General features: G+C 46.7%; 1 long non-coding RNA gene across 2 annotated transcripts in view; it reads right to left on the minus strand.

The window, feature by feature from the left end:
- Positions 1-823: 823 nt before the first annotated feature.
- Positions 824-25092, minus strand: part of LOC146798506 (uncharacterized) — a 210542-nt gene continuing 186273 nt past the window's right edge. For both annotated transcript variants that reach the window (XR_014969173.1, XR_014969172.1), the window contains exon 8: positions 824-1171. This is a non-coding gene — a long non-coding RNA (uncharacterized LOC146798506). The remainder of the gene's footprint in view (positions 1172-25092) is intronic.

Consider the following 25092-nt stretch of genomic DNA (forward strand, 5'->3'; position numbering starts at 1 on the left):
CTAGACTACGAACTTACAAATGAGGGAAAGAGCCTTGCCTTTCATTTTTTTGGAGAAGTGTGCACAACTGCAGCCTCCAAATACTTAAAAAAAAATTACAGTCGCTGCTAGGATTTCCTAATTTTGGCAGAATATATATACCTGATTATGCACAACACATTAAACCATTTTATGAATTAATAGCACCTGGGTTTTCCCCTTCACGTTGGACATCAGTACACACTGATACACTCAGATCATTACAATCTGACCTGCTTGCTAGACAGCACTTACATATACATGTCAATACCGCAAACCTGGTCAACCCTATTTTGGTGGGTGAAATTGGATTTTCCTATATCACTTTTAGTGAAGGTGAAACAGTGCCGATTGCATATAAATCACATTTACATTCTTGTGTGGAAATGCGTTTTGCTTCCACCAAATAAATACTGACTGCAGTGCAGATAGCTATCCTTAAAGAACGGCTACTTGAACAAGGGAAACACGTAATTACTTCCTGGATGGATACAGTGGGCAGCATCCTTAATAGCTGTTGATGTAGACTTCTTCTTTGACCCGTCTTTACAGACACAAGAGGTTTTACAGTATGAGCATGTTTATCCCATGCCCTCTTCTGTTTTGCCTTTTGATCAGTATAAACATATTATTTACACTGATGGTTCAGCTCAACCTGCTATAGGTTCTAAGCAGTAATATTCAGCGACTTGTACTACTGTTATTAGTGCAATGTTTATATGAAAGGAATGTATAGGAAACACAATAAATAGTGAGCTGTCTAGTTACACAAACATGTAAACACCCACAAATTAATATCCTTCGGAATTCATTTTTTTTTATTTAATCAAGTTTTTGGTACTTAAAAGAAAGGGAAAACAATTTTTTTTACATTCATTGATACAATCAAAGATTTTATGCCTTTCTCTTGATAGGGCAATTATCAATTGATACAATTACATATATGCAATATAGTCATTGATCTATATGTACAGAGTCTTTTCAATCAACTATACATATTCACATAACCAGTTTCAGTAGATGTAAACAAAGGGGAGGGAAAAGGGAAAGAGGGATTTTGTTCATATCCATATATTTCACATGGCTAATGATATATTTTTCTACGCGCATTTCGGCTGTCTGTCTTCATCAGGTAGCCATGTAATTATGAAACCTGAAAAATAAAAACGGTGAAGGGGAATTATTTCGAAGGATTTGGGGCATTTGTATAGGGGTTAGCTGTTGGCAGTTCTACTGAATATACAATATATACATATGGAATACATTAGATCATAAATATACATATTTACAAATATTACACTGTCACAAGGAAAAATTTCAGGAGAATTTTTTGTTGTTGAAAATAATAAATCTGTATAGTTGACAAAGAAGTGAACTAAAGTGATGAAGAAAAAGGAAATACAAACCTAATTAATCAGAGATGCTATTGAAAATACAGAGTCACAAAGTGATCCTAAGATATAATGTACACCCATGCATTTATGTGATTAAACACATAACCCCTTTCTGGTGGTGTCTACCAAATAAGACTCCTTGAATAGAGGGCTAATGTATACCTTATAAAGGGCTCATACAATCGTGTATACTCTAATTGCTCGCTGATGGTGTCAGCTAGTAGCAGTTTCTTCGGGGAAGGATCTCGTGCTGTAACTAGATGGAACCCAACAGAGACCATGGTTGTTAATATTCAGAATATGATCTGTCTCTTGCAGGGAATGTCAAAAGGAGAGAAAAAAAACGTACCCTCCCACGTTTAGTTGATTGGAGGTTATGGGGTAGTCTCTCTTCAAACAGTAAGGTTCCTGAAAAAATGATTAACTAAACATTCCTTAATGGCTGGAATTTATAACGCAGTTTATCTTCAATTATAGCCAAACTAGCTAGTGTCGAAATAAAACACGTGGGGAGTTTATGCATTTGCTATCCAAAAGAGTACGTTATGCCGAGTAACCCTCTCGTGCACATTACGGATGATATACTAGGTAAGCAAAGTGGTAAAGGCTCATTGGTATGTATCTCGGGTAAATGTATAATGTATTTCGATCTAATAACCTCACTGGCATAATCTGGGGAAAACACTAAAGCGGGTGATGGACCCTTCTCCCCCTACTGGTACCTTCTGACTAAATCATCCTAATAGCGCATAGTGTACAGGTGGGGCTACATTAGATGTCTTACCTAGGAAGATGAAGGAGATGACGGAGAGAACTGAAGCCTAGCGCAACGTGATAGCAGAATGCTGCGGGTCCTGCTGACTCGTTACCGTGTAGCCCACCTACGGCTTCTTCCGGGGCTTCTGGAATGATCCACACGAACTGAAGCCTCCGTTTGCCTTAGTGTGGTGTGGCATTAGTGCATGGCATATGATTAACGTGCAATCAGCAATCACGAATATGAAGAATATTTGCACGCCAAATGGTGCCTGATTTAACGGATGAAAGAGATGTAGCGGGAATGTACGGAACTAAGCGACAATTCATGTAACTAGAATGCGCTGTGAATTACGAAGGCGATTATGGGCGGCATCTTGGAAGTATAATGCTAACGATACGATGCTGGACCTGACTTCATCCCCTGCCCAACCCAGAAAACATGCGACATAGAGTATCGGCATGTTAAGACTTTGGGAGGGAGGGGTGGGGGGGAAGCAGGCCGCAGACCAAGAATTGTGTGTAAAAGGTTGCTTTATTGGAAACAGGTGCACATTACAATTTTAAAACCTTGGCCGAAACGCCTTCCAAATCTAAACCTCACTAAATATAACAAACCTAACACCGCACCCCGCCCCCTCCCCTAAATTCCTTCGAGCCCGCCCCCGCCCGTACATTACAACATTACAACAATATCAAACATTACATTCCTGTATAACCCCCCCCAACAATCTCTAAATACAAACCTTCCGTTAACCAAACTCCCCTGCCTGCCCCTTTACAGCTATCGGCCCCCAAACTGTGTAACCGAACTAAAATTACCAACCTATCCTTTCCCTGTCGATAACCCAACTCAACAACATAACTCCACCAACCTCCGGTAAAACTGTCCAAAAATCACCATAACCCCCGCCACCCAGAAAGAGGGGGGCGGTGAAACCACCACCCACCCCTCTTTCTGCCCCCCCAACAACAAAGAGCTTTAAACACCACGAGCCTGCTTCTGCACGTTCAAACACCGAGAGAAGACCTTCCTAAGTTCCAACAAATAAAGGTCCATGCCCAACCTTGACAAGTGTACCGCATCTCCACGAAAAAATTCTACCACCTCAAAACGAATATCTTTGTGTGTCACTCTTCCAAAACCCAAATCTCGACAAAACCTGGAGATCTCCGTATTCACCTTCTTCCGAGACCTGTCGATAGCTCTGGGATTCAAAGCCCCTCTCCACACCCTCCGCGGGACCAATTCCGTCCAGAGAACATGACAACCCGACCATCGCTCCTTCAACAACGCCAAATCCCTTTTCATGGCACGCAATAATACCACCCCTTTCACACTGCAAAGATCGTTCTCCCCCAAATGTATTAAAAGAATATCCGGGCATTGTCCCCTCACCATGGCTTTATTCAAACATGGAATAAGCTCCCTCCAAAGCATACCCCCCTTCCCTTTCCAGATCATCCGAAAAAGGCTGTCATTAAAACCCAAACTTCCCCCAAAATAACTTTTGCACGCTTGTACATGTGCCCACTTGACGAAGGAATGCCCCACAATCCACACCGTCAATTCCTTTGCGTGTGGCCCAGCCACCGAACCTGAAAAGAAAAACAAGAATGAGACTCATAACAAAGAGGTGGACGCAGGCGCCTCTGCTGCATTTTCTCTTACATATTTGTTAAAACAGTCTGATGACCAACGCCCTAAGCGCATTATGTCGCCCTGAGACCAACCCCGGTTATGCGCTTCAGTTGCCGCCCCAATCCAAACCAATACGCTGTAACCCCTTGCGCAGGACCATACGCAGCTGATAGTCAGTGACGCGCGACCCATTCATATGCCGGAAAACCAGGTCGCCCCCATCACCCCCTGATAGTATCTTCCATTGCCTCGCCAAACGCAGGGGACAGGTACAACTGGGGGCTCCTGCTTCTAACCACACCCCCTTACCAATCCCCCTCTGATCTGTTTTTGAACTGGACAACCAAATGTTCACACCTGTGTCCGTGAAGAACACGTCCTGCCAACGAATGCCCCGCTTTACCTTGGTCCCGAGGAGCTCAGAAACCCGAAAAGCCCCAAAAAACATGAACACCATAAGGGTAGCAAACAACGAAGCCTCAAAATCATCCCTGCAAACTACAGGCAAAACTGTCAACAAACGTGCTAACGTCTGCCAGGAAATAGGTAAACGGGACATCACGGTTCCACGCCGCTCTCTAGCCCAACCCTCAAGCATCCTGCGTCCTATTTCCCCAGCAGACGGGGAATAACCCCAAAAAAGCTTACCCATAAAGGAAATCCCTGCCAGCTTCCCAGCAATAGTGACTCTAGACAAACCCTTCTCAATGAGGTCAAGGATAAATTGAACTACATCTTCCGAACTGCGCCACGACTCCTCCCTCCTACAAGCTCCTGAGGACAAAAATTCCTTCCACGCCAAAGCATACGCTGCACGAGTGGAAGCAGACAAAGAACCTACCACCAGTTGAAATACCCTACGTTGCCGACAGACCAGAGGTGCTCCGGCATCGGGGTCGGTGTCCTGTCCGCCTCCTTGGCCAGCCCATGGAATCTCCCCCACTGCGAACGAGACAAAGCATCCGCAATGTCATTGTCCACACCTGGCACGTGCAAAGCCCTGAATGAAATATCATAGCGCAAACAGCCCAGCACAAACACCCTCATCAATTTCAAAATCTGCTCATCCCTGGCTGACTGCCTGTTGACTATTTGCACCACCGCCATGTTGTCCACACGGAACAGGACCCTCTTATGTTCCAGCTCCTTGCCCCAAATGGTCAAAGCAACCAAAAGTGGAAAAAGCTCCAAAAAGGCAATGCTCCGCCCACCATTCCTCCACTCCTGTGGCCATTTCTCTGCACACCATCGCCCTTGCCAGTAAATGCCAAAACCATCACTGCCCGCTGCATCCGAAAACATTTGCACATCCCACTGCACATCCTCGTCCCTGGCCAGTGGTACTCCGTTAAAGGAGTGCAAGAAAAAGGACCACATACGCAGGTCTTCCTTCACGCCTGCCGACAAACGCACGTGATGTTGAGGTAAATGCTGACCCACCAAAGCCCGGCCCAGGCGCCTACAGAAAGTCCGACCCGCCCTTACCACCCTGCAAGCAAAATTTAAATGGCCTAACAACACCTGGATGTCCTTCACTGTCACCTTCGGCCGAGCCAACTTCGTGTCCAGCAAAGCCAACATTTTGGATTTCTTATCCTCAGGCAAACGAGCCTGCATTGCAACTGAGTCAAGCTCAATACCCAGAAAGGAGATGACAGTAACAGGCCCCATTGTTTTTTCCGGAGCCAACGGCACCCCCAATTCCTCCATAAGCTCATGAAAAGATTCCAGAGCATGCCGGCACTCCGAAGAGCCCGGGGAGCCCACAAAGAAGAAATCATCCAAATAATGGGTGACCAAGCTGTGACCAGTGCGATGCGTGAAAAACCACTGCAAAAAAGTGCTGAACAGTTCAAAAAGAGCACATGACACCGAGCAGCCCATTGGTAGCGCCTTGTCTACATACCATTTACCCTCGAATTGTATACCCAACAAAGGCCAATTGTCCGGATGAACCGGGAGCAGCCTAAAAGCCGACTTGATATCACACTTTGCCATGCCTGCAGCGTCGCCCGCGGTCACGACAAGTGACATGGCGACGTCAACTGAGGAGTATGACACCGAAGCAGCGTCTTCAGCGATAAAATCATTGACTGACGACCCTTCAGGCCATGACAAATGTTGAATCAGCCGAAACTGCCCTTCCTCTTTCTTGGGCACCACACCAATAGGGGAAATTATCAAATTATGAATTATGAACTGGCCACTCTCCAAACGGGCCTGCCATCCTCCCCTCCTGCACTTCTTTACACAATTTCTCACGCACCACCAATTTGTGCTCTGATGCGGATTTCAAATTATCCGCCCACCTTCTCTGCCGGGGCCCGTGGTACCCCAAATGAAAACCCCACTTGAAACCATCCAAAAGTGTCTGTTTTGCCACCAAATCCCCGTAGCCCTTCAATGCTTCCTCGAGCTGAGCCAATTTAATTGGCGTAGGAGCCCTTTGGCCCAGAACCCTGTGCGCCCCTACCCCCCCGTCCACCCTGCGACTGCTGCGCATTGCCAGACATCCCTGCACCTGCCTGCTGCCCTTGCTGTCCGCCCGATGGCCTAACGCCCCAGCAGTTGACGAGAGGGTGCCGCTTGCCGCACTTGGAACACTCGTGACGGTATTTGCAATACTCCCGAGTACATAGGCCTTTGTTGAAATCCCAACATGCCCCGACCCCAGTCTGTGATGCGGCTGAGCCTCCCACCCCACCCCGGGTGGGCTTTCCCTGAAAGGGCCGATAAACTAGAGGCAGACCACTAGCCGTAAAAATCGTCTTACCTCCTGGCGCGGCCCCCATGGTATGTTGCCACAAATCATTATCTAGCTCACCCCATTTTGCCTCTGAATCCCAAGCCATACGGGCCCTAAATTCTTCGTCATACTGTGCCCAAGCGTAACCATTACCTGTAATCTGGGCCTTCCGTATTACATCCATATACTTGAATATGGCCACGCAGTGCTCGGGAAACTTTTCACAGTATACACTGGCATAAATTAAAAATGCCGCCGTCCAATTTTCAATCGTCAGCGGCACCTTAGGGCGCTTAGCCAATTCGTACTCCTCTTCCTTAGAGCCCTCCTTAGACCTCACCTCCCTGTGTAAGAGCTTCAAAATCTCCACATATTCGCCCTTCCAAATACGCTCCTTTGTTGCTAACATTAAATGGGCACCTAAAGGCTTAGTCACCCCCATATAAGGGAGCTTCTTGATCTTTAACTCTTTGCTCTGTGGCTTGTCCTTACCATCACCTGCCTCTGTATTGGACCCACTCTCCACCTTGGCCCCCGGAAACGTTCCCTCCGTCCCCGTGCCAACCCCTGTATCTTTCACATACTTCCCTCTATATAATCTCCCCTCCGACACACCCCCTCCCCCATCCTCCCCAGACCTCACAGACACCATAATAGGTTTGGCCTGTGTTTTAGCGCTCTCACCTGGCTCTAAAGAGGGTGTGCGGACCGACTCCGACCGCCTCGCCGACCTCTCAGAAGAATCCCTTGGAGGATGCGCCCTCACCGACGGGCCGTGCTCTCCTTTGGATTTCACCACCACGGACTGTGCAATGGGTGCCACACCCAAAACCTGGAAAAGACTACGAGAAACATGAGAGTGTCCCCCCTCCTCATAACCCTGTGGTTCCCCTTCCTCGGGGCTGTCTTCCTCATAATCGAGCAAGATTGGCTCTTCCACCAGCAAATTCTCCTCAGCAAATTCCACCACACGGGCCTTACCGGACCCTGCATTAGTACAACCGGCCTCCACGGCCTTAAAACCACCTTGCGGGGGAGCCGACTGTACTCGCCGGTCCTCCCCCCTACGTCGATTAACATAACAATCCATCTTATTTGAAAACTCCGTCCACCTTGACCACCGTGACGTTGGGGCCAGCGAGGTCGCGCCGGACCTTCGTGAGCTGGCCGCGACGGGATCCCCCGCCGGTACGGAATGTGCCGCGTAAGGCCTCATCCTCCCTTCTCCTCGGCGATAATGGGCCGCACCTCGCCCTACCGAGTCTGCTGCTCTGCTACGTGTCCTACCCTGTAAAGAAAAAGTTTGGACTGGTGTGCTGGGACCTTGAAAACTACCTGGCACCCGCGACCCGAGACCACTCAAAAAACCCTCGCCTGATAGACCACCTCTAGAAAAACCCGCTCGCCCCGCCCCCACTAGATTCGACGACACCATCCCTTCCTCATCCCCGCTCCACTCCAACATAGCGTGCCCCAAAGCGGACGCCGAAACCTCGCCATACCCTTCCCCCAGAGACAGTGACCTGCCCGACCTCATACTTTCGCGACCGCTCGCCCCATAAACCACCCTCGCCATGTCACCCTCCACCTTGTCCTGCCTCCGAGCGCCTGACCACCCCGATGCACCCTCCCCACCAAGACCCCGGACACCTTCTGCCCAGGAAGGAAAAATGTCCAGGCCCTCTCCCTCAAGGCCCCCCCCAGCTGAATCCCCTTCTCCTAAAAACCAACCTTCCTCTCCGACCCCCCCTTCCCAGCCCTCCCCAAAAACTCCTCGCTCGGTGAATGCCAACCAACCCCTCCCGAAGGCAGTGACTTCTCTGAAACCCCCTGCTCCCCCTGTAACCTCAAATCCTGCGCCGAACACCACCCTTCCACTTGCGCCCATTCCCCCTCTCCCAGAGAGCTCGCCCCCACAGAGAAAACCGCGCCCCCTATGGAAGAACCAGGAGAAAACAACAAGGGGCTACGAGGCTCTGACTCTCTAAGCACCCGGTGCCTGTCACCCACCATGCGCGCCTCATATGACCTCACCATACCCACACCACCTGACACCTGCACCCTAGAAGACCCAGCCCCTGCCTCATGACCCCCAGCACTCCTAACGAAACAATTACCGTCTCCCCCCTCACCCCCATCTGGCCTGACAGAAGGAAACTCCACACGCTCCAGACCCGATACTTGTACGAAGTCCGCCGACCCATCAACACTCAGCGCGCGTCCCCCCTCCCTCGCGCTCAATAAATTATCCTCCGGCACAGACGACGCGCGTCTCTTCATGCCGCGCCCGCCTCCTCGCATAACGCCTACCGCAGGGGATGACAAAGAACGCGCTGGCACCAAAGATAAGCCCGCCCCACGCCCCACGCCCCGCCGCATTCACTACACCCGCCCCCTCCGCCGCACCCGACCGGCACGGTTGACCATAACGAGCGAGGGCCGCCTTTTTTAAACGCGGGCGGCCCCGTTCACTCACCGGCATTTGTTTAGGACGCTTCGGCGATGTGCAGGCGGCCACCGCAGCCGCCACTCCAGCCGAGGCCTGCCGCGTAGGGCGCGACGGCCCCGCCACCTCCCCCACAACCAAATCCATCCGGCCCGCCTCAGACAAGAGCCGGAGGGCCTCCAGAACCCGGTAATCATGGGACGCCATCGCGAAGCAATAACACCACACTGGAATTCCTAACAAAAAACACACCACTAGCCTAGCTCCCAGCCACCAGGTCACCAAACCTAAAATGGTGGCCGGGAGCAGGCGCCCAAAGTATTTATACTTGGGCTACATTTAGTATGAAAAAGGAGCCCAAATTCGAAAATTGGCCGCGCGGAGCCAGCCACGCCCCCCACACGCCCCCTCCCAAACTGCCCGGGGGTGGGGACTCCCTACGGTCGCCTGCCCCCCCCCCCAAGCCCCCCTTGCAAAAGGAAACACAGTAAGATAAAATCTTAGGTAAAAAATATGTATTAAATAAATAGTGCAAACTGTGCCCCAGTATTATGTTAAAACTATATTAAAGAGAAAACAATAAAGTTATCCAAATTTTGATTGCTTTCATGCTGATCCTACATGGATAAAAGGTCTATTTTTGTCTCCAAAAAGATGAATAAAGTTGACTTTCCAGGTGTCTATGTGCTATAAAGGCAAACCTGCATATTGCACATATGCTATACCTGATTCATAAACTCAAATATTGTTGAATCTTATTGCCTGGCTCCATGGAATCTCACTGTTGAGGCCTCTTTTGTAGGTGTCTAGAGTAAACATCCAAAAAACCTCCCTACGTGTTCGAATTTCTGTGCTGCGGGGCCATTAGTATGGATTTTCTCAAGGATAAGCCATTGAATATCCTTTGCTGTGTGGTTTGCATCCATATAGTGTTGTACAAGAGGTGCATGGATTTTGTTGGTCCTAATAGCGGACCTGTGTTCAGTGAAACGTGTCGCCATGGAGCGTGAGGATTCCCCCACATATGCCTGTTTACAAGGGCATGTGATTAAATAGACTATGTTAGTGGTTTTACAGTTAGTTAGAGACTGGAGATTGACGTTTGATCCATTTACTGAGTACTGTTTAGTTTCTATAGCAAATGGACATGCCACACATGACACACATTTGCAGTTCCCTACCAGAGTCGTGGTTCCACTAAGTGTGGTTTGTGTTGGTGCTTTCACTGTATGTGTCATGCGTGAGCATGTAATCAAGTCTTTTAGATTTTTATTCTTACGAACAGGGGTTTAGGTATTTGCAAAGTTCTATCCCTGGTTGCATTAATGCAATGTTTGACAGCAAATTCCAACCTTAAAAAACTCACACGCAGTCTTTAGGTGACTGCACTGTGCAGTTGGAGGACTGAAAGCTTTGCTTCTTACATTTGAACATACAGATCCTGAATTCCCCACACATGTAGTGTGTGATTCCTATTACTGTGTGCAGTCCTTTAATGATAATTTACATTATTGGCAGCAAAATGGATTAAAAGATTCTAAAGGCAACACAATAAAGCATAAGACATTTTGGGTTAAGGTGGCACACCTGAAAGACAGCTTGCCAGAGACTCATGTAACGCATACTTTTTTTTCAATGTGTGGGACCACACATTGTAGGGCATTCCTTGGCTGGTGAAGCAGCCAAGTCTGCAGTCACAATAGCTACTGTTGCTGCAATTACTCATTCTCAAACAAGGATAGATAGTGATATCTTGGCTGCCATTAATGCAAATAAAGACGGCACCCCTTTACCTAAAGGCTTTCTGTTGGACTTGGTGTCTTTTGGCGTGTTTCCTCTGAGTTTCTGATTTCTGACCTCCCGGTTTTGACTCTGTTTTTGCTGGCGTAGTGGTTCTGCGCACTTTTCTCACTGCTGATCAGTGGTAAAGTGCAAGCGGTGCTGTGGTAAATTGTGTTATGGATTGGTGTTTCCATGATTGGATACTTGATTTACTTGTTAGTCCCTAGTAAAGTGCACTGAGTGTGCCAGGACCTGTAAATCAAATGCTACTAGTGGGCCTGCAGCACTGATTGTGCCACCCACATGATTAGCCCTGAAAAGGTAACTCAGACCTGCATAGCAGAGTCTGTACACAGTTTGTAATTGCCATGTCGACTTGGCCAGTGCACATACTTGCCAGTCCCTAACCTTCCCTTTTCTTACATGTCAGCCACCCCTAAGGTATGCCCAAGGTACCCCTGTGGGCAAGGTGCAGTGTATGTGAAAGGTAGGACATGCCCTGGTGTTTGTGACATGTCCTGATAGTGAATTACGGGCAATTTTGTTTTTCACTATTGCAAGGCTACCTGTTCCCCATAGGACAGAATGGGGAGTTTGTTTATAACATCTTATAAACATAACTGGCCCGGGGAATTAGGTAGGAAAACAAAGTTTAGTATGCCTGAACTCAGAATCTAAAGATGCATCTTTTAGTGAAGGTGATTTTTACATTCTGTGTTTGAAAATAGCAATTTTAGAAGGAAGGTATTTTCTTGCTCAGTCATCCCGTGTGCCTCTGCTGGAATGTGGATTGCTTGTCTGGGGTTTGGATGACAGAAGGCTGGGGAGCAGGAGTGGCTCCAGATAATGTAGGCGGGTCAAGGAAGGGCTGAACAGACCCGGGCTGAAATTGGGGAAGGGGAGGAGATTTCCTTGCACCTCAAAGGGCCTGGTCTGCCTCTGACAATGCCGTCTCCACCTCCTGCCGGGAAGTCACACCAGAGAAGGCAGAACTGGTTCTGGCTGGGCACAGACACTCTCTGCCTAAGAGATCAAAGGATTTTGGGATATAAATATTGGGGCCCAGACCCCTGAACTTTAGAACTCTTTTGGACCAAGAAGAAGAAGAGCTGGAGAAGCTGTGAGGAGGAACTACAACTTTGCTGTGTGCTTTGCTGTGTTGGCCTGCAGTGGCTGCTTCTGTCTTGGGCAATGAAAGGACTGGACTGGACTTTCTGCAATCTACTTTTGTGAGTTTTTCTAAGGGCTTGAGGTAGAGCTTGCCCCCTGTTCAAGAAGTCTCAGGAACAGCAAAGACTTCAAGCTCTTCTGCCCTCAGCACTGGTGACTGTGTGTTTTGTGCTGCAACATAAGGAGCAACCTGATGACGTCGACGCCGCCACTGCCGACTCTGTGTCCTGAAGGCACCACAAAGGGCACCGCCGCACCGCAACCGTTGTCTCACCGACGATGCCTGCTGATGCCGCAACCGAGCCGCTGCTCACACCACGAACTGTGGACACTGCACTCCGCACCGCCTCGCTTCACGTCAACACCTTGGTATCCCCGACGACGACGACGCTCCACGTCGAAATCTACACAACTGCTGGCACCGTGGTTCGAGGGCACCTTGTAAAGTTACACAATGCACCGCCCTCATCCTGCAACGCAGTCTTAACCTCCTGACGCCGGCACCATCGACACCAGTTGGTCAGCCGACGACAGCGCTTCAGCAACAATGACGCCGCTGCTTGCACCGTGACCTGCCAACACCGCGACGAGCGCTGCATTCACTTCGCACCGCGACCCTGGTCTCACCGATGACGCCATCTGATGCCGCCACCAAGCTGCGGCTCGCACCGCGACCTGAGGGCACCTCCTGCCGCACTGCTGCACCTCGCACCGCAGCACCCGATGCCTGCCGACGTCAGCGCTCCTGACTCCAACAGAGAGGAGATCGATCTGCAACGCGTGTGACTTCAAGGGCCCGACGACTCCTGCACCGACCTCCGGAACCGAAGCCTGAGGGTGCCGTGCTTTGGGAAGCTCAACGAGAGGTTTGTGGGTATTTCTGACACAGTAGCTGGCCTGCGACACCGCGGTCAGCCAGAACTGTTTAGATTTGTTTGCTCACGACGCTGGGATAGCCCCGGATGGAGCTATCGACATCAAGGAACTGTTTTTCAAGCATATTTTGATAACCGAAGATTTTTAAGTACTATATTGTGGATTTTTATTATTTTTGGTCTTGTCTCAAGTATATAAAAATATTGGATATTTTTCTAAACTGGTGTGGTGTCCTTTTGTAGTGCTTACACTGTATTACTGTTGGTTATGTGCAAATGCTTTACACATTGCCTCTAAGATAAGTCTGACTGCTCGTGCCAAGCTACCAAGGGGGTGAGCAGGGGTTATTTTAGGAGTGTAACTCCCTTATCCTGACTAGGAAGAAGGGCCCCTATTTGGACAAAGGTGCAAACCCTTGCTAACTAGAGACCCCCATTTCTAACACTTTCCATCTAAATATTCTAATCACTTGAGGGAACAAAACATCCCTTTTATTACAATTCCTGGGTTGGCGATCACTTGATTCCCAACCAAGAGCGCAGAGTTGCTTTAGTGATTGCGGCACACAAGGGTGTTGCTTTGGCACATGCTGGTGTGGCAGCCACAATTTCCGTGCTACAGCAATGTTATTGGTGGCACAGCTTATATCAGCAGGTCAAAGAATATGTCCTGTGCTGCGACATTTGTCAACAAATTAAAGCTCCACCATGGACATATTTTTTGACGCACGTGTTAATTTCCAATGAGCATTTTGGCTGTACTTATTTGGACCACGGTAGTCCACTGACTTCAGAGACAGCATTTCAATTTATTTTAGTTGAGTTGATTCTTGCTCCAGGTTACCTTGGGTTTGGCCACAGCGTTCAGCTGATGCTCAAACTGTTATTAAATACATGCAAGTCTTTATCGGGACACATGCATGCAGGACACCCCACTCGGACCAGGGCCCGACTTTCACGTCTAAAGCGTACCGGGATTCTATGGCAGTCCTGGATGTACAAGGGCATTATTCTTCTCCATACCGACCCGAGAACAATTCTGTTTTGTAGAGGATGAACCATGACTTAAATAAGTCTTTAACAGCTAGAGTATTAGGCACTGGGTGTGGTTGGATACATCACCTTAACGGGGTTCAGAGGGCTCTTAATAAACTCCCTAAAAGATCTCTGGGTGGGCTGACCACATAAAAAGTGCTATTTGGCATTAACATGTTGGTGTTAGGGGTGATCGAGCCATTTAACAATCCTTGGGCCAGCTCAGTGGTCTTGGTCCCAAAGGCTGCTTCACCCGGTGCCACTCTGGAACTGCAGTTCTGTGTGGACTAGCGTGGGCTTAATACTGTCACCAGGACTGACGTGCACCCTATTCCCAGAGCTGATGAGCTCATTGATTGGTTGGGAGCTGCCAAGTTCCTCAGCACGTTCAACTTGACATCTGGGTACTGACAGATTGCCTTAACCGAGGGGGTCAAGGATAGGTCAGCATTTTCAACCCCAGAGAGGCACCACCAGTTTCGGGTGATGCCCTTTGGGCTGAAGAATGCCCCTGCTACCTTTCAGAGATTGGTCAACAAGGTGTTGGCTGGGCTGGAGGATTTCAGTGCCGCCTACCTGGACGACATTGCAGTGTCCAGCTGGGAAGAGCACTTGCAGCTCCTCTGGGAAGTGTTGGAAGCTTTGCAGAAGGCAGGCCTTATGGTCAAGGCCAGTAAGTGCTAGATCGGGCAGAGTTCTGTGGTCTACTTAGGGCACCAGGTAGGAATCTGCCGGGTGGTGCCCCTACAGCCTAAGATTGACACCATTATGGCTTGGGAGCCCCCCAAGACCCAGACAGAGGTGAGAGCCTTTTTAGGTCCCACCGCGTACTATAGGAGGTTTGTCAAGGGCTATGGCACCATTCTTGCCCCCTTGACAGAGCTGACGTCCAGGAAGCAGCACAGGAAGGTGATCTGGACTGATGCCTGCAAGAAAGCTTTTGATGCCCAGAAGGCATCCATGTGCACATTGCCTGTGTTTAAGGCACCCGACTTCTCCAAGGAATTCGTAGTGCAGACCGACACTTTAGAGCATGGTGTGGCAGCGGGGCTCTCAACTAATCAAAGAGGGCCTAGACCAGTCTGTAATCTTCCTTAGCAGGAGACTACTCCCCAGGGAACAGAGGTGGAGTGCCATAGAAAGAGAAGCTTTTGCTGTGGTCTGGGCACTGAAGAAGCTAAGACCCTACCTGTTTGGAACTCACAACTGAGTTCAGACCGACCACAGGTCCCTCAGATGGTTGATGCAAATGAGGGGTGAGAATCCAAAACCGTTGAGGTGGTCCATCTCCCTACAGGGAATGGACTTTACGGCGGAACACTGCCCTGGCACAGAACACGGCTACGCTACGCTGATGGAGTGTCCAGGTTCTTCCGCCTTAGTGAAGAGAACTCCAAGGACGTTGGGTAGTTGTCCCTACTTTCAGCTGGAGGGGGACATGTGTTAGACCTGGCATCTTTTGGTGTGTTACCACTGTCTTTTTGCTTTTTGACCTCCTGGTTTTGACTATGTTTTTGCTGGTTTAGTGTCTCTGCGCACTTTCTCACTGCTGTTCAGTGTTAAAGTTCAAGTGCTCCTATTGTAAATTGGATTATGGATTGGTGTTTCCATGATTGACATATTTGATTTACTGGTAAGTCCCTAGCAAAGTGTACTGAGAGTGTTCGGGCCTGTAAATCAAATGCTGCTAGTGGGCCTGCAGCACTGATTGTGCCACTGACAAGAACAACCTTTCAAAGGGTTCTCAGATCTGCCACTGCAGTGTCTGTGTGAAGTTTTTACTGCTGTGTCGACTTGGCAAGTGCACCCACTTGCCAAGCCCTAACCTTCCCTTTTACTACATGTGAGTCACCCCTAAGGTACGCCCAAGGTACCCCTGTGGGCAGGGTGCAGTGTATTTGAGAGGTAGGACATGTACTGGTGAGTGTGCATTGTTCTGATAGTGAACTATATTTGTTTTTCACTGTTGAAGGGCTATGTGTCCCATAGGATAGAATGGGGAATACTTTGTAACATCTTACAAGAATATCTTCCCATCGGGACCAGATAGAGAAATGGAGTAAAATGCCTGAACTCAGAATGTAGAAATGCATCTTTTAATAAAGTTTATTTCTATATTCTGTGTTTGAAAATACCACTTTTAGAAAGTAGGTATTTTCCTTCTTAGCCATCCTGTGTGCATTCTCTTCAGATAGCCTCTGGGGGGAGGGGGGTCCTTTCTTTCCTGGATGAGTCAGAGCTGGGATGAATAGACCTGGGTTGCATTTAGAGTAGTGGGAGGAGATTTCCTTGCACCTGAATGGGCCTGGTCTGGACAATGCTGTCTCCACCTCCTGCCTGGAAGTTGGGTCAAAGAGGACCAAACAGGTTTGGGCTAAGCATAGACACTCTCTGCCCCAGAGAACAAAGAAAAAAGCAGTTTAAACATAGGGGCCCAGACCCCAGAACTTTAGAACTCGCTTGGTTCAAGGAGCCTGCCAAGAAAAAGCTAGGAGAACTGACAGGAGGAGTACTGCCTCTTTGCTGTGTTGTTGCTTTGTTGGGTTGGCCTGCAATTGCTGCTTCTGCCTTGGGCAGTAAAAGGACTAGACTGAACTTTCTTTCACATGTTGCTGACTATCTTTAAGGGCTATAAATAGAGCTTGCCTCCTGTTCACAAAGTCTCTGGGACAGCAAAGACTTCACCTACCTCTAGGAACTGCCTCTGCAACCGCAGTTTCAGTGGCCACAGAGGGGGAAATCAGCCAACACCGACACCGCTGCAAACTCTGTGTCCTGAAGGCACTACAGAGAGCAACGCCGCTCTTTGCACAGCAACCCTGGTCTCACCGACGATGACGACCTCAGCCGAGCCGCTGCTTGCACCGAGACCTGTGTGCACCGCACTCCACAACCCCTTGCTTCACTCTGCCGCCCTGGTCTCACTGACAACATTGCTGACTGCATCATCCGTGACCGCACCATGGGTTGGGTGCTTCGCTTGTTAGTTACACGATGCACCGCCCCGTCCCACATTGCAGTCTGGGCTGACCGACTCCAGCTCCCTTCAACCCGCACTGCCGCTTGCACCGTGACCTGTCAGCACCATCATGAGCACGCCTCACTCCGCACCAACGCCACTGGATGGCCATCACCGAGCCGCTGCCTGCACCACACCTTGAGGGCACCGCACGCCGCACCACTATGCTCCACATGGCAACCGCAACGTTTGCCACGACCGTCCTGCACCAACATGATTGGCCACAACGAAAAGGTACTGTTTACAAGTCTGCTGATACCAAAAACAAAGCGGTCCTATGAAACTGTTGGATTCTTTTGTTCTCAGCACCACGGTAGCACTGGATGGAGCTACCGACTTCAAGAAACTGCATTTTTAAGGTTATTCTTTTGAAGTGCATATTTGTAAGTATTGTAGGTTGAATTTCTATCGTTTTGGTCTTGTTTTGAATATATAAAGTATTGGATATTTTTCTAAACTGGTGTGGTGCCCTTTTGTAGTGTTTTCACTCTGTTACTGTTGGTTATGTGCAAATGCTTTACACACTGCCTCTGAGAGAAGGCTGACTGCTTGTGCCAAGCTACCAAGGAGGTGAGTAGGAGTTATTTTTAGGTATGTATCCCCCTTATCCTCACTAGAAGGAAGGGCCCCTATTTGGAGAAAGTTGCAAAACATTGCCAACAAGAGACCCCCATTTTTAACACTGAGTGAATGGATGAGTACAAGTGTAGTGCCTGGGTGAATTGGTGTGTGCAAGTGCAGTGCCTGGATCATTGGATGAGTGCAAGTGCAGTGCCTGGGTGATTGCATGACTGCATGGGTAATGCCTGAGTGATTGTTTGGGTCCGAGTGTACTGCCTGGGTGATTGTATTAGTGCAAATGCAGTGTCTGGATGAATGGATACGTGCAAGTGCAGGGCCTCAGTGAATGAATGATTGCAAGTGCAGTGCCTGTGTGAATTAATGAGTGCAACCGCAGTTCCTGGGTGATTCCATGACTGCATGGGTAGTGCCTGAGTGATTGCATGACTGCAAGTGCAGTGCCTGGATAATTGGATGAGTGCAAGTGTAGTGCCTGGGTAACAGATGGGTGCGATTGTAGTGCCTGGGTGAGTGGATGAGTGCAGTGCCTGGTGAATGAATGAGTGCAAGTACAGTGCTTGGGTGATTGCATGCCTGCATGGGTACTGCATGAGTGAATGGATAATTCCATGGGTATTGCCTGGGTAATTGGATGACTGCAAGTGTAGTGCCTGGGTGAATGGATTAATGCAAGTGCAGTGCCTGGATGAATGAAAGAGTGTAAGTGTAGTGCTAGGTGACTCCATAACTGCATTAGTAGTGCCTGAGTGAAGGCATGACTCCATGGGTACCACCTGGGTGACCGGATGAGTACCTGAGTAGTGGCTGGTAGATTGGATGAATGCAAGTGCACTTCCTGAGTGATTGGATGACTGCCTAGGTATAGCTGGGTGATTGGGTGAGTGGAACTGTAGTGCCTGGGAGATGGGATGAGTATATGAGTAGTGACTCAATTAATCCATTATTAGATTTGTGATTTGACACATGTAATATATCCCGATCACCAACCACTGAGAACAAATATAAACAGAGAAAAATGTATTAGCATTTCATTTTGAACACTTGGCAACCAAAACAACACACAATATTTTTTCTCCTAAACTTTAATTCAACATAGACAAATGTTTTACTGTTTTTTACTGTTTTCAGCTTTCATACTTCTTCACTTTCAACGGTGCTCTGTATGAAGCATCATCATCAAACAGCAGGGAAAAACAATCAATGGATTGTAAAATAAAAACAATTGTTCACAGTACATCATTACAAATATGTCATACTGTACACTCCACTCACTACATGTTTTTTAGTAGTGGCTTGCTGGTAGGCTACTACCTTAAAGAAAGCAACTATATGTTAAAATTGTTTCTGATATTTTTATATCTGGTACAAAATGTCCAACAATTATGAAGCAGTCTTCATTTTGGATATACTTTTGTAAACATCATCCCTGTTAGGCCAAATGATATCTAAAATGTTCTCGGTCCATGTACGAAAACCATAACACTCACTACTAGTACAAGTTTGCTGTATCTTGACTCTGATGTTATTCTAGCCCTGACAATGGAATTTTGGTGTAATGACATAACATGGAATGTTGGGAGTGAAATACTGAACATCATGCTGGCTGCTTCTGGAGGGGTCTTGTTCTAATCTTCTTGTGATCTTGTAACTATCCTAAATAAACCTCTCTGAACCACCTCTATCTACGTGGACTTGATCACTACAAGTTTTTGGCGACGATCCTGAAATTAACCTGCGTCTGCCACCTCATCAAACCTCAAGCAACATTAAGGTACAGATCAACTCAAGTGAAGCTAAGGCAACTGGGATCCCTGACCCCACCAGTGACCCCTACATCGGTTGCCCACAGCAGTCTGCCAGTTGTTCCTGTGCGTCTGGGGAAGTGCTACTTAAGGAGCTGCCCATTCAGTTTAGGGCGTCTACTCTCCAGAGTCCATCTCTACGTGTCTGAGAAATCCTACTTCTACTTGTGCTGTGCCTTCAGCGAGGGTAAGCCTATTTTACTGTCTTCAGGTGCCACACATCGACGTCTACCCAGTCTTGTGAAGAAGTGTGCCTTTTCACGTGTGCGCCAGCCAAGCTATCTTTCCTGTATCGTCCTCTTCTCACAGGCACAACGGAGTGTGCATTTCTACACTGTCTACTCCAGCGTGGTAATTTGCCTGATTTTGGATCCCAATGCGGTGTATCTCATGGAGTTTTGTGTGGCTCTTTTTGCAGTGAGTGCGCTCTACACCATGTATGTTTGCTTTTGAAGTGGTGCTTCAACTGAAACAGTCACAGCTTCAAACGGCCCTAAGGAACTTTCTCAGAGGAACTGGGTGAGTCATTTGCTACATTAGGAGCAGCATCTACATGAGGAGCAACATCTTGGGTAAGCTCATGCACGTATTTGTGAGGACAGAGAGTGTATGTTTTCCCTGCGAGTAGGCACGCTCTATTTTTGCTGTCTTTGCACCATAAAGTACCCTAAATTGGCCCCACCGTGATGAACGGCACGGCATTGTTTAAACTCAAACCCTATGCACGCGCACCTCACCATTCTTCTTGTGTCGCGCGGAGTGTTGGTGAATCCTTGGTGATGTTTTCCCCTCTTCGTTGCATGATGACACCCTTCTCTCCTCGATCCCGTCAGCTGGCCGGTGATACCTGCATGCCACAGCGCGGGGTGAGGCCCTGGCCCGGCGTCAAGAAGCGCGCTGCCATCTTGTGCTTGGACACAGCACATCAACATTAAGGAGTTACCTCCCTCGCCAACCACATTGTCATTAGAGTTTCCTCAAAGGGTTCCCATCTGCTGCAGTATCCTTCGAACTGTCTGCAACCCCCGCAGGCTATCCGCCTACATCGCGCCTCAAGACATATAGATGTTGAAACTTACCGATCTACACGATGATTTCAAAGCTGCATGGTCAAGAAGCGCGCCGTCAATGTATGCGTATTAAATGCGTGTGTCAACTTGGGACTTCACTTCTTGCTAACATCCATACGTAAGCAACCTTCGGCGTCGTCGAGGGATTCCTTTGGTCTTGCTCCTTTGACAATTATAAGGGCCTTTTTCCTGCTGTTTGGTTCCATTGTGTGGCACTTTATCCTTGTAACAGCCACGCTTTGCCCTTTGACTGCCTAGATTCATTTTATTGTTTATTCTCTCATAAGCTCTAACCTATTTTTTTTTTTTTTTTGGAGTTTCACAGTATCAAGGGGGCAGTTTAATATCTACAGCATATTTCTTCTATCTTCGTTTCTTGGCACGTTTACATTTTGTTCCCTTAGGCAAGGACATTTGTTCGCTTGGAAAGCTCGGGTGAGTCGTCGCTCACCGGTGATATCTCTTGAAGTTCCTATGTGGGATGTTACATGTTTTTTGTTTTCCTTTATACATTAAACTTGCTATTTGTTTTGTTTGCAATATGCTGTTTTATCCTTCACAAGATTGTAACTTGTGTTCGTTTGATTTACACCTCATTGTTTATGGACCCTAGGGGTACACACCGTCAAGAGTCCATTGTTTCTTTGCTGTCTCATGCATACTATGTGTTTCCCTACTCTGGGATCGCAGTGGGTTTTAGTCTCATCTGCTCATTGTACGTTTGTACACTTTTCTATTGCACACAGCATCTGTCTACCCATTTACAAGAGATTAATGAAAAGGTTACAGCCCTTTTGCATTAGTAAGGGTTCCTACCCAAACACTTTCAGTTCTACCCGTTTACAGGGGTTCCATGCAAAGGTTTCAGTCTTTATGCATTAGTACCGGTTCCTACCCAGACACTTTCAGTTGACGGACTTGAATAAGCAGATGGGGTTTTAGTCCCATCTGCTTATTGTTCATTCGTACACCTCTCACATGTGCATATCTTTACTCTGTCTTCCTCCTGGGAGCTATGCAAGGGTTTTAGTCCTTTTCGCATTATTATATGGGTTCCTACCCATATCTGTTTTTGACATCGCTCAACCTCTCTACTTTATTATATGGGTTCCTACCCATATCTGTTTGGTGACTTTGCTCAACCACTTTTTGTTTTCACGATGTCAATTTTAGAAGGACTATGGTTTCTATGGGTCTTAGTCCCATCTGTTACTGCTGTAATCCCTTATCTTTTAAGGGTTTGCTTTCGGGTTATTGTCCTCCCGAACCTCACATATGGTTATTTTATCATTTTATTGAACTTTTTATTATGAATATGCACTGTTGTCTTTACACTATGTTTTGTTATTATGTAGTGAGGATGGTGTTTGACTTGGGTGAGGATTATCCTTTTACTTTTCCTCATCTTCCTTGTTTTCTTTCTTTTTTTTCTGTTCCTTTTGGATTGTTTTCTCAAGTGTTTTCTTTCTCTGTGTTTTCCACATCCTGTTGACCTGAGTTTTGTTGGTTCATTCATCTTCTGACTTCTTACATTCCTGTTCTGGGCAGTGGGTATGTTTTGGGGCAGTTATTCGTGGTTCTTTTTCTCCTTTTCTCTGACAATGTTATTTTGTTCTTTTTCTTTTGTGTACAAAAGGGAGGATGGTTCTTATATCTTGATTTGCCTCTCTTCTTTGCTTCTCTTATCCTTTCCTGTTGCTCTCTTCTGTCAATGGTTTCTTGTTTCTTATTTCCTCCGTTTGTTCTTGTTTCTTCATTGTTGTTTTTTTATATATATAGAAGAAAGGGGGATATGTTGTATCTTGACTCTGATGTTATTCTAGCCCTGTCAATGGAATATTGGTGTAATGACATAACATGGAATGTTGGGAGTGAATTACTCACAGTTGGCTGGGCTGAGCAGCATGCTGGCTGCTTCTGGTGGGGTCTTGTTCTAATCTTCTTGTGATCTTGTAACTATCCTGAATAAACCTCTCTCAACCACCTCTACCTGAGTGGACTTGATCACTACAAAGTTGCTGTAGCAGAAACAAAAGGGAGTATTTGTTTAGTGGTGAAGAGACTTCTTAGATGCATCTTAAGGCTACTCCATTTAGTTTTTATCTGTAGTAACACTATGTAGTCCTCAAATGGTTTCTACATTTCTTTCCCTCAGTTAAAAAGAGTCTTTCATTTCTAACAGCTTTCTGTAGTAGACTATACCCCAAACAGGCCGAATAATGTCTTAGAAACGCATAATACATATATATGTCAACACAATACCACATTTTCTTTTCCTATATTCTCCGTAGAACTTCAGTATTAGAAATAGCATATCTGAGTTTTGCTAATGTTTTAGATAGTCTTGATTTGAATGTCACTTGTATGTCATTGCACTCTGTCCATCCTGTTGGCATCTTAAATATAATGTGCAGTGTCCAGAGGTTATATTAACTCCTTCATGAAATATGATTGCCATAGTTGTAAAAGTTCTTTTTGAAATGGAAATTTGTCCAACTACAAAGTTTGCAATTTCAGTTCCCAATTTAGTACCAATCACTCTGCATCGTTATAGCAGAACTATGACATATTTTCCATACCTTTGTAGAAACAACATTGACCTAAGTTCTGATCTGCAGTTTGGACAGGTCATTTCTTGATGGGCATTTTTAGTTACATTTTCAAAGGGCACAGTTTTATAATCTGGTAATGACAAGTAGAGGAATTGTTCTGAATTGATTTCAGTACTAGATGTAAATTCAAATTTTGCACAGCTAGGATGGGTAGAAAATCTTGATTTTATTAAAGACACTGAGGCTGATTTTATGCATATCTCTTTAATTGCCAACTCGCAGCAGCAACTACAAAACAATGCAAAGGACTTAGAATAGTAAACGTAACATTTTAAAGTCTATTTCATCCTGTGTGTGGCAGCCATCTTCCTTCTTTTTGCTGTGAAGATCCTGCCACATCGAACCGTGAATAAAAACAGTTTAATAAACCAATCCTTAAATGTCCAATCCAATAAATAAAATCCATTTTCTTCTTTTCAAATTACTTCTTGAAGTCTCCTCCTGAAAAGAATCACAAACAATATATTAAAGGGTGGGAATTAAAACGGAGGGATAATATCAGCCTCCGTGTCTTTAGTAAAATCATGATTTTCTACCCATCCTACCTGTGGAAAATCTGACATTTATGCCAAGGCACGTAGGCCATTATTATGCAAGTTTAAAGCCATAATATTCCTTACTGCACAATCCACAGGTATAAATTGGAGATTCTTGAATGCGGAATCTTATGAACAGTCAGCCGCAGCTAAGATCCCATGCAGTACTCCACCCAAATGCATGGCCTTAGAAGCCATAGCCCCCCTAGTAAAGTGAGGTCCAAACCTAGATAAATTTATCCCCGCTCTTCTCATGATCTCTTTCACCCAGCGAGCCAAGGTAGGAGCAGACACAGCCTTATAGGGGGTTCTGAAAGAAATTATCAGCTGGGAGTCCGCATTGCATCTCAAACATTCTGTTCTTTTCTCATACTCACGTAAACATCCCACCACGCACAACTTCCTACACTCATCCAAATAAGGATAAAATATAGTTCGAGACATCGTTTTGGTTCTCTTAGGCCCACATTAATCAAGCTAATTTGCAATCGTAAACGTTGCGAATCGCTAAAAAAGGTAGTTTGCGATCGCAAAATAGCTTGTTCCTATGCATGGAGCAAAATCGCAGAATGTCACTATTTTTCACTAAATTTGCAATTACCTAAATACCGAATTTGTAATAGCGATTCCATATTAGGTAATCGCTAATAAGAAATTGCAAAATCCAATGCAACCACAATTTGCAAATACAGAATCAGTTCAAATTCGTAAATTGCATTACTTAAATAAGAACAAATCATATCAGGTGATAAAAATTTCACATTAAAAAAAAACAGGTGTTAATCATCAGCAAACTACTTAAGCAGTCCCAGAATGCATCAGAATGTTTCACAATGGCAGCGCTCTACGTTATGGCGAGGAGGATGAGGCTAAGAGCAGCAGCACAGAGAAGAAGGGAGATACAGTAGAGAATTGTCATAGTGCACGTCACTTGGCTAGGGCAGACGGAGGAAGAGATTTATGATAAATATAGGCTGAATGCTGCCACAATCTTAGAGCTCATTGCTGGTTAGACCCAATACTGCAGCGTCAGACTTGCAGGACACATGCCAATTCCACATATGTGCAGGTCCTGTGTTCTCTGCATCTCCTAGCATCAGGGATCTTCCAGGGAGTAATTGCTGCAGCTGGAGGTGTCTCTCAAAGTGCCCTATCACGCTTTTTTAACTGTTTCCTAAATGCCATGTTGCAGAGGATACACCACCACATTAGGTTCCCCACAACACCACAGGAATTGCTGCAAACTAAATTAGATTTTTATCAGGTTGCACAATTTCCACATGTCATTGGTTGCATTGATGGGACGCATGTACCCATATGTCCCCCCTCAGGGAATGAGTATATCTACCGAAACAGGAAATCTTACCATTCACTGAACATTCAAGTAATCTGCAATTCAAAAACAATCATCACAGACATAGTGGCTAGTTCCCCTGGCAGTGCGCATGACTCCTATATCTTCCGGCATAGTGGCATACACAAACGTCTACTTGCGGTTGAATTCGGAGAAGGATATTTGCTGGGTAAACAGATGTAATACTGTCTTGCACACCTGTCCACCATGGTGACACATAGCAGTGACTAATGTATATTTATTTCTCACATCC

This window comes from Triturus cristatus, chromosome 9 (genome assembly GCF_964204655.1).
Source record: "Triturus cristatus chromosome 9, aTriCri1.1, whole genome shotgun sequence".
In the NCBI taxonomy this organism is placed as follows: domain Eukaryota; kingdom Metazoa; phylum Chordata; class Amphibia; order Caudata; family Salamandridae; genus Triturus; species Triturus cristatus.